This window comes from Culex pipiens, chromosome 1, assembly GCF_016801865.2.
Source record: "Culex pipiens pallens isolate TS chromosome 1, TS_CPP_V2, whole genome shotgun sequence".
NCBI classification, from domain to species: Eukaryota; Metazoa; Arthropoda; class Insecta; order Diptera; family Culicidae; genus Culex; species Culex pipiens.
The window spans coordinates 108,223,681-108,231,550 of NC_068937.1; the positions used below are offsets into that span (position 1 = coordinate 108,223,681).

A 7,870-nucleotide genomic window follows, 5' to 3' on the forward strand; every position below is an offset into this window, starting at 1 on the left:
ACTTTTTCAGTCTAAATTGAGGTAATATTACATCACAAAAGTGGTAATATTCAACCTTCTAAAATCATACCTTCTAAATTTACACATTTTCAGAGGTAAAATTACACCTTTTTTCTGACATAAAATATGTACCCCTTCCCAGATGTAATGTTACCATGATTTTTTTTTCTGTGTACGTATTTAATATGTACTCTTCATTTTGCGGACAAATCTCAGTCCTATCAAAGTCACCCCGGCTTTCAAAGTCACCCCGTTTTACGGTACTCAATTTAAGTACGCAGCTGATAACAGTAAAGAAAAAAAATCAAAGCAAAATGCTCCAGTTGTCTTCACAGCAAAAAATAATGTAAATTTGGAAGCTGTAATTTTGGAAGGTTGAATATTACCTCTTTTATGATGTAATTTTACCTCAATTTAGACTAAAAAAGTGACATTACACCAGAAAAGTGGTAAAATTACACATTTTCAGAGGTAAAATTACACCTTTTTCTGACATAAAAGATGTACCCCTTCCCAGATGTAATATTACCATGATTTTTTTTTCTGTGTTGTAGAAGTCTCAAAAACGTGTGTGGCGTAGATTTCACGCACACACTGTGCGTACCACGCATGAAAAAAAACTTTCGCAAAAAGTTTGAACTTTAAACGAGCTGCATTCACACCAGCTTGCAGCACAAACACCAGTAAAGGCACGTACACTGACAACGGCATAGTACCAAATAATAAAAAAAAAACATTGTTGCCGGTTATCAGTTGCACCTGATACGGCGTTCTATTCATAGTATGTGTGTTTGTGGAACTGGTTTTGCAGAGATACTTTAAATTTATACGACAGCTAATTTTACTTTACTTTTCAAATATATATGTATAATTAAGAGAGGTGGTTTCATAAAAAACATAGAACAAAGACGATATTTATAAACAAAGACAACAGCTAGGCGTATGCTTGTCTGTGATGCAGAGTAGAATTACCGTGAATGACCTTATTGCAAACTCAAATCGTCGATTGTGAAGTCCCGAGTTGTGTTTGGTGTTCTTATTTTGAAAGCCGCAGATAAGACATGCAATTTTGGTGCCATACACTGCGCTCGTATTATCGGACTTTTTTTTATATACCGTCATCAGGGGTAATTGGGTCTGGCGGGTGTATGACCCAACCTCACCCCCCAGACCCAATGTCACCTCTGATGATGGTAGTCGTCGTTTTCACAGTTACTAAGTTGATTTGATTTTGAGAGGCAGTTGGGTGATTGTTGTTGGATGCGTGTATTTTCTTATCAATCACCTATTATGAGACTGCATGTCTAGTTTAAGAGCATCTAAATTTGTCATAATTTCTAATTTATCTCTTTTTTCACAAGCTAAGTTCGTTAAGAAAAATCGCATAACACTGTGCAACACTAATTTGCACTTCACGATATTTTCGGTCGCAGAAATTACAGATTTGTTCAAATCAAGTTCTGCAAAATTTTAGGATCATCTAGACATTCTTACAAATCACTGGAAACAAGAACCGTCCCAATTGGTTGAGTTATGCCCGAGAACCATTGAGTTGAAGTTACCGTTCCAACTTTTTGGAGCCTTGGGCGTTGGAATGTTAACTGCTTAAAGATTTCTTCTTTCCAAAAAAAATAAATATATTTTTGGTGAATTTTTATACCGAAACACACTTAGAATTCGGGTGAGTAATAAACGCGATGTTGCCGAAACCTTTGGGCTCATCCTGATTTTGATAAGTATTTGCAACAAAAGCATTTATGTTAAGAATATTTGTTCATGAAAAAACGGTTTTCAACAAAATTAAATGTTGAAAATCACCTCCGTGTACGCACGAGAGCAAGCAGCAGTGAAGTGCTCAGTGCTCTATCGTTTTTTCGGATTTCTTCGCCGTAATTGATTGTGACTAACCGCGAGTTTGCTTCTCCAGCATGCCAAAGGCCGGCCGTGGCCGTGGCAGTTCGAGTGCGGCCTCGAAAACCCCGCGAAGTTCCTCTACCGGCCGTGTGCAAAAAGGTAAACAAACCAACGCCGTGTCGACCGCCATCGCGCAGGGAGCGTGAGCGCAGAAGGCATCGACAAAAAGTTACTACATCCCGGATATGTTCCGAGATCACCAGTGCGAACCCGGTGCCACGACCAGCGGCACATCAACATCCGCCAACATCCCCATCAGGAACGAGTTCCAGATGCTGAGCGACGACGAAGAAAACAACAACAACAACACCGACGGTAGCAGCACTACCGACGACGACGACGACGATCGTCGTGCACGGAAAAAAGTGCCGACGCCAAAAATGAACAATTCTCCAAAGGAACGTAGACCACCTCCAATTTTTGTTTTGGACCAAGGGGCAGGAAACTCCGTTGAACTTTACTTATTATATTAATAAGTATACTAACGTTCGTTATTATATTAATACTTTCCCACCCTGAATATATACACCTTTAATAGAAATGTCATAACTGACGTAAAGAAAAGTCAGATTTTTCTTGTTGTTTTTGTTTACCGTTGACCGTCGTCGGTCGACCCCCAGATCGAAAGTCCGTAAACCCACGATGTTTTGTAAGGCAACGATGTTTTTCGAAAAATTCGATGAACTGTATGCTGTACATTAGTGTGAAAGAGAAAACATGATTTGTATTTTCATCGATGTTTCGCTGAGCAGGCTATCTCGCTCTATCACGATTGCGAAAATTCGGGAGAACTGTCAAACCGAAAATTCTCGCGTCGTTTGCGTGTTGGTTTGGTCGGCAAGAAAAAGTTTTCCACGATTTTTCCCGTCAAATTCAGTATTTAATAAAAAAAAGTACGATTCAAATTTGATGGGAATTGATTTCATTTGCCGACTGGACGAATTTCTCAGGTAAACAAACATCTGCTCTATCAAGGCTCGAGTTGTTTACGAGAAAATTCTTTTCCATTTGTTTACTGCAGTTTTGTTCCGGATTGTTGATCGGTGGACACGAGTTGCCGGAAGTATGCGGGTCTGTAAAACATGGTGCACTTTGAACTCAGGAGCGAGCAGTTTTGGACAATCAGCCGGCCGCCAAACCGCCAATCTTGGAAAGCGGAAACAATATCATGTGGCCACGGAATCACCGGTCAGCAAATCCATCCACCGGAACTTCCTAGTTCTCATCAACAGCTCGGGCCGGGCATCATGGATCACGGCGAGAACTAAAAGAACTTTAATAATTGGAAGTCAGGTGGACAGATATATTGAATCTGGTGCTTGGAGGTTTTTAATCGAGTTTTCAATTGTAAATAGTGCGGTTCCACAGTAGGATGACACCAGCTTGTTGGAGCAATTGGAGACGGAACCGGATGTCGGCTTTACAAGATTGAGTAAACCGAGACTTAAAAGGAAAAGATTGTCTGAAGGAGCTCGAACCGGATTCAAAGAACCCCTCCAATCGGACCAAGTGACAGCAAATGCCGCATCATCAACGCCGGAGGCAGCGGAACCGTTACCGCCGAAAAATAGGTAAACGAGTACTCTTGCAATGGGACCATCCATAAACCACGTGGACACTTTTTTTTATCTGAGACCCCCCCCCCCTCCCCCCTTGTGAACAATTAATTTACATACAAAACAAATCTTTTGTATGGAGCGTGGACAATCGCTGACTCCCCCCTCCCTAAGGTGTCCACGTGGTTTATGGATGGTCCCAATATTCAAACAAAATTAGCCTATTATTTTCCAGCTTAATGCATTATTTCGATTTACCCAGGCCTGTTCCTGAGCAATTCACGAGTTCAACTTGATCCGCAAGTTTCCGGATGTGCATGATGGTGTCCAGCGTCTGCAGAATCTGCTCTATCTGTACAACTGTAATGAGACGAAACTGATCGCTGGCGAAATTTGACGAATCCGTCGAGATGATATCAAGCAAGGCGGCGGTGGCCAATACCAGTCAGTCGGTGACCAGAATCGCACATAAGCTTCATAACATTCGTCGAGCTGACCTCCCCCGAGTCCGAACTTCAGTGCATACCCACGAACGCCATTTCCTGCATCGGCCGAGAATCTGCAAGTTGGGAAAAAAAGAAGCAGCAACAATAGCAGCCGGGTCGGTGAGCCGGTCAAATCGCCGGAAGGTGGTCTGGTGTCAAGCCTACGAGAAAGTTATTATAGTACTTCTAGTTTGGACGCTGATAATAGCATATCCTTGATCGCAAAAGTCAGGTAATTTTATGCTGTTTTAAATTACATAGTTATAATGCTTTGTTTTTAACTCAATCAGCACCTCAAGCGGCAAAGCAGCTCGCACCTGCACAAGTTTACCATTGTCTACCATAGTTGCACCACCTCACATCGTTGGTGGCTGGAAAAAGTAACGGATTGCGAATCAGCCGTGGCGGTCCGGCAGGAATCGTCATGTTTTAAACGAATAGTCCAGCAAGTTCCCTCGGAATGACGCTGGTCGGAACAAGCTCGCCGGACGGTCCCCAACTTTGGTACGCCGCTGAACGGAATAGGTTCTTGCAATCCAGAACTACCACCAGAGCGGCCATGGTTCTAGATTAAGTTCGCCGGATGGTCGCCAACTTGCAATTACCTTCGGAACGTCGATTTAAAAGCTGCACGGACGCCAAAAGCCAAGATCAAATGAATCCCGTAAACGATCCTGGCCGATAGCTTTTTAAATTTTGGTAATTTATGTTTAATTGATTTGCTTCATTTAGTGCACTAATTGTTTATTTTGCTCTTCTAAATAGGTAACACGGTTTACCGGGCGATCGCCAACCTGGAAGTTCCCGCGGAACAAGGCTGGACGGACATGGCCCTAGAAATACATATCACGAAATAGGCACGACGCCTAGAAGCTCCGTTTCCGTCGCATTTCCTCTCGCTCATGCCACCTCATGTATTGTGGCAACTTCTGGATCGCCACCGCCTCCTTCGGACGGTCCACCTTCATCGGAAAAGATAAACGACGACCGGGACAATCGTGGAATGTGGTAAATATCGTGACTCGTACGGAGGAGGTGGCGGTCGTGGACCTCGAAGACAAATGCAACCTCCAAGGTTGGCCACCCGGCAACAGCGAGACCAGCACAAGGATCACGCCGATCACCAACGTAATTCGTCGTCGGCGGCGGCTCCGTTGATGGAGATTGTCGTTTAACAGCCCACCATCCACCTTAGACAACAGCCACCTCCCTCGCAATAGAATGGCCACGTCGGCGTCGGAGGTCGTGGACTGGACGCCGAGGCCAAGGAACGTCTAATGTAGCGTCGCGAGGATGACCAGCGAAGGGCTATGGAAAACAAGCAAGCCGCGGCCAGGAAGCTGAAGAGTAAGAAGGGTGAAGACGGAGGACCGGGGTCTTCACCAGCAATGATACGGCAAGTGTCAACCGGTGGGTGTCGATCGGGACGTTCGTGACCCCGGTAACATGGTCCCACGAGAGATCATGAAGCGTCGCATTGACTCTGAGGAGGACGAAGGCTTAAGCAGCGGTAACCAGAGTCGTCAAGATGGGCGGCGGCAGTGGCCGTACAACGCCGCAGTTGAATCGAAGCGTTTCGAGCGATAACAATTAACTATCGCCAGCACGACCATCAGCTGCAGCAGATCATTATTGAATCTTGGGAGAGTGAAGCGGAAAAAGGATCGTCGACTAGCGGAGGCAGCCGCTGCGTTGGCCAAGGAAAACCAGATGCAGCAGTTCCAGTCAAGTTCCAGTCGCAACACGATTCGCGTTGAATTTCGGAATTGTCGGCGCTTTCGGAGAGCAGATTCTTGGGCGGATCAAGGAAACTTCGGACAAGCTGGAGTCATAAAAAGTGGTGGAGGCCAGCGAAACTTAGCAACCTTGGGAGGCCTTGGGAAGAATCGGTAGAAGCTTCGGAGAAAGCGAGCTAGTCACTTAACGTGTGCGCAACCTCATTGGACACATGACGACAAAAAGGATGCTTCCGGATCGGATGCTGGTAAAAACGACACTGGTGGTGTGTCTGCGGACCGTTCAGGTGCACTCGATTGAGCTCATGAACAAGGATTCCAAATGGCGGCACGAACAACGATTCCAAAGCCCGGAAGAATCTCCGGAATCTAGTCCCTCGAAGTGCTTGCCGGAAATGCACCGACCATGAACTGACCCGGTTATGGCCCTGCAACTATCCTCGAAACACGACGGGTGGCCTATTGCTTTTCAAAATTTCGGTAATTTATTTGTTAGGTTTGCATGGTTCAGTTCACTAATTGTTTATTTTTCTTTCCTAAATAGGTTCATCCGGAATCCGGAAATGCCACACGGAACTGCAACAGACCACAAGGTTCCCTCGGAAATGAACAGGCTGCAGGAACTGCAATACTTGGCACTGTTGAAGTTGCAGGTTGCCAATCGGAACGCGCATGGCAACAATTGGACGACTCCGAACCTGGATCCTGACGGAAGCCGCCACTTGACCCGTGCATGCGATTACAATCGTCTGGGTGAGTATCCCAAAGCAGCAAATTCCAGTGATGAGATTAGCGAAGTCCGGAAGAATCTGTGGAACCGGTCCACGTCCCTGGAACACTGCCACCATATTTCAAAACGATTCCGGTCAACTACTCGCATTCCAACCCTTAAATTCCCGTTATTTTTCCTCTCTTTTAACAGCCCGATATCGTCCGGAACTGGTACGAGGGACGGCCATGGCATTGCCAGCGATCTTGGAACTACAACGCCTGGAACAGGCCTGAAGACAGCCCACAAGTGCCTTCGGAGCGACGAGTTGGACGCTCGTCAAGGAGCAGAGCAAATAGAACGTTCCAGGCATTCGTCCTCCTCTCAAGCGCATTCCGGAACTGCCACGCCGGAAGGCCACGTCCCTGCAGATGTATTCTGTACGACGCACCACGGATCAGGATCGATGGACTGCTGTCGCGATGCAAGTGCCCTTGGAACGGCCGCTGGAACGCGTCCAACTCCAATTAAACCGGAGCCAGTTCCCCTCGTCCAGAGCATTCCTTTGAACACCGTTTGTGCCGGGAAATCGTGCCTAAGTTAGTGATGCGGAGCAGCTAAACTAATTGTAGCAAAATAAACGAATTAAAACCTGAAAACAATTGTTTCAATCAAAACAAACCCAATGACAGATGACAGAAAAAGAAGAAGAAGAGCGCAAAAAAGGGGTTGATGCGCGTCCGATTTTTCACGCTTACGTCGTTCTTACATCGGCCACGCACGTAGGCCTTCCGCGATGTTCGAACAACCTTGACAGGTTGACGTTTCGGGTGCAAAACACCTTGATTCGGGTCTGATGCGTGTCTCAAAATCAGACACGCATCGGCCCCTGTAGGTCTGATCGTCGTTCTTACGGTCAGACCCGATCGGCCCCGTATTTCTTACTGGGCCGTTGCCGCTTGCAAGCGGCTTGTCTCACAAGCCAGGTTCCCATCCGATTTCCACCCAGGCTCTTCACGTCGAGAACGGGATGTGGCCAACTTTGAACTCTGTTCCAAGTATCTAACAGGAAATACTCACATATCGTTCAAACTCGCCAACTGGAAGCTGTAACTTTGCCATCTCCGGAGTACATGCGATTGCCGGAAGATGGATTCCGTTGTAGCTGGTTCTGTCCAGAACGGCATGACGGAATTTCTGCCAACCGTACCTCGAACGGCTATATTGTCAGTGCCAAAGGAACAGCCTCATGAGCGCAACAGTAGTAGAAGGAGAAGGAGGGTGACATTTTCTGAAGTGTTTTCATGCCAACGCAAGTGCCTGTCTGACGGTGGAAATTCCGTCAATCGAGCCTGGTCGGGCACGGCGGCTAGCTCTAGCCAAACAAAAGTGGCCAGCTAATGTGTCAAGAGTCCCTACCGAAGATGTTACACCAGACACGGTCAATTTGGAGACGGATGTTGAAGCCAG

General features: G+C 46.2%; 1 long non-coding RNA gene across 2 annotated transcripts; it reads left to right on the forward strand.

The window, feature by feature from the left end:
* The first annotated feature begins 2,534 nt into the window (after positions 1-2,534).
* LOC120423425 (uncharacterized) lies at positions 2,535-7,286 on the forward strand. 2 transcript variants are annotated; one of them, XR_005606239.2, is made up of 8 exons: positions 2,535-2,864; positions 2,936-3,207; positions 3,270-3,485; positions 3,733-4,187; positions 4,246-4,654; positions 4,721-6,171; positions 6,236-6,444; positions 6,614-7,286. It is a non-coding gene; the product is annotated as an uncharacterized LOC120423425 (long non-coding RNA). The 2 variants fall into 2 exon arrangements; XR_005606238.2 differs by having other exon boundaries at positions 2,936-3,485.
* The last annotated feature ends 584 nt before the right edge of the window (positions 7,287-7,870 follow it).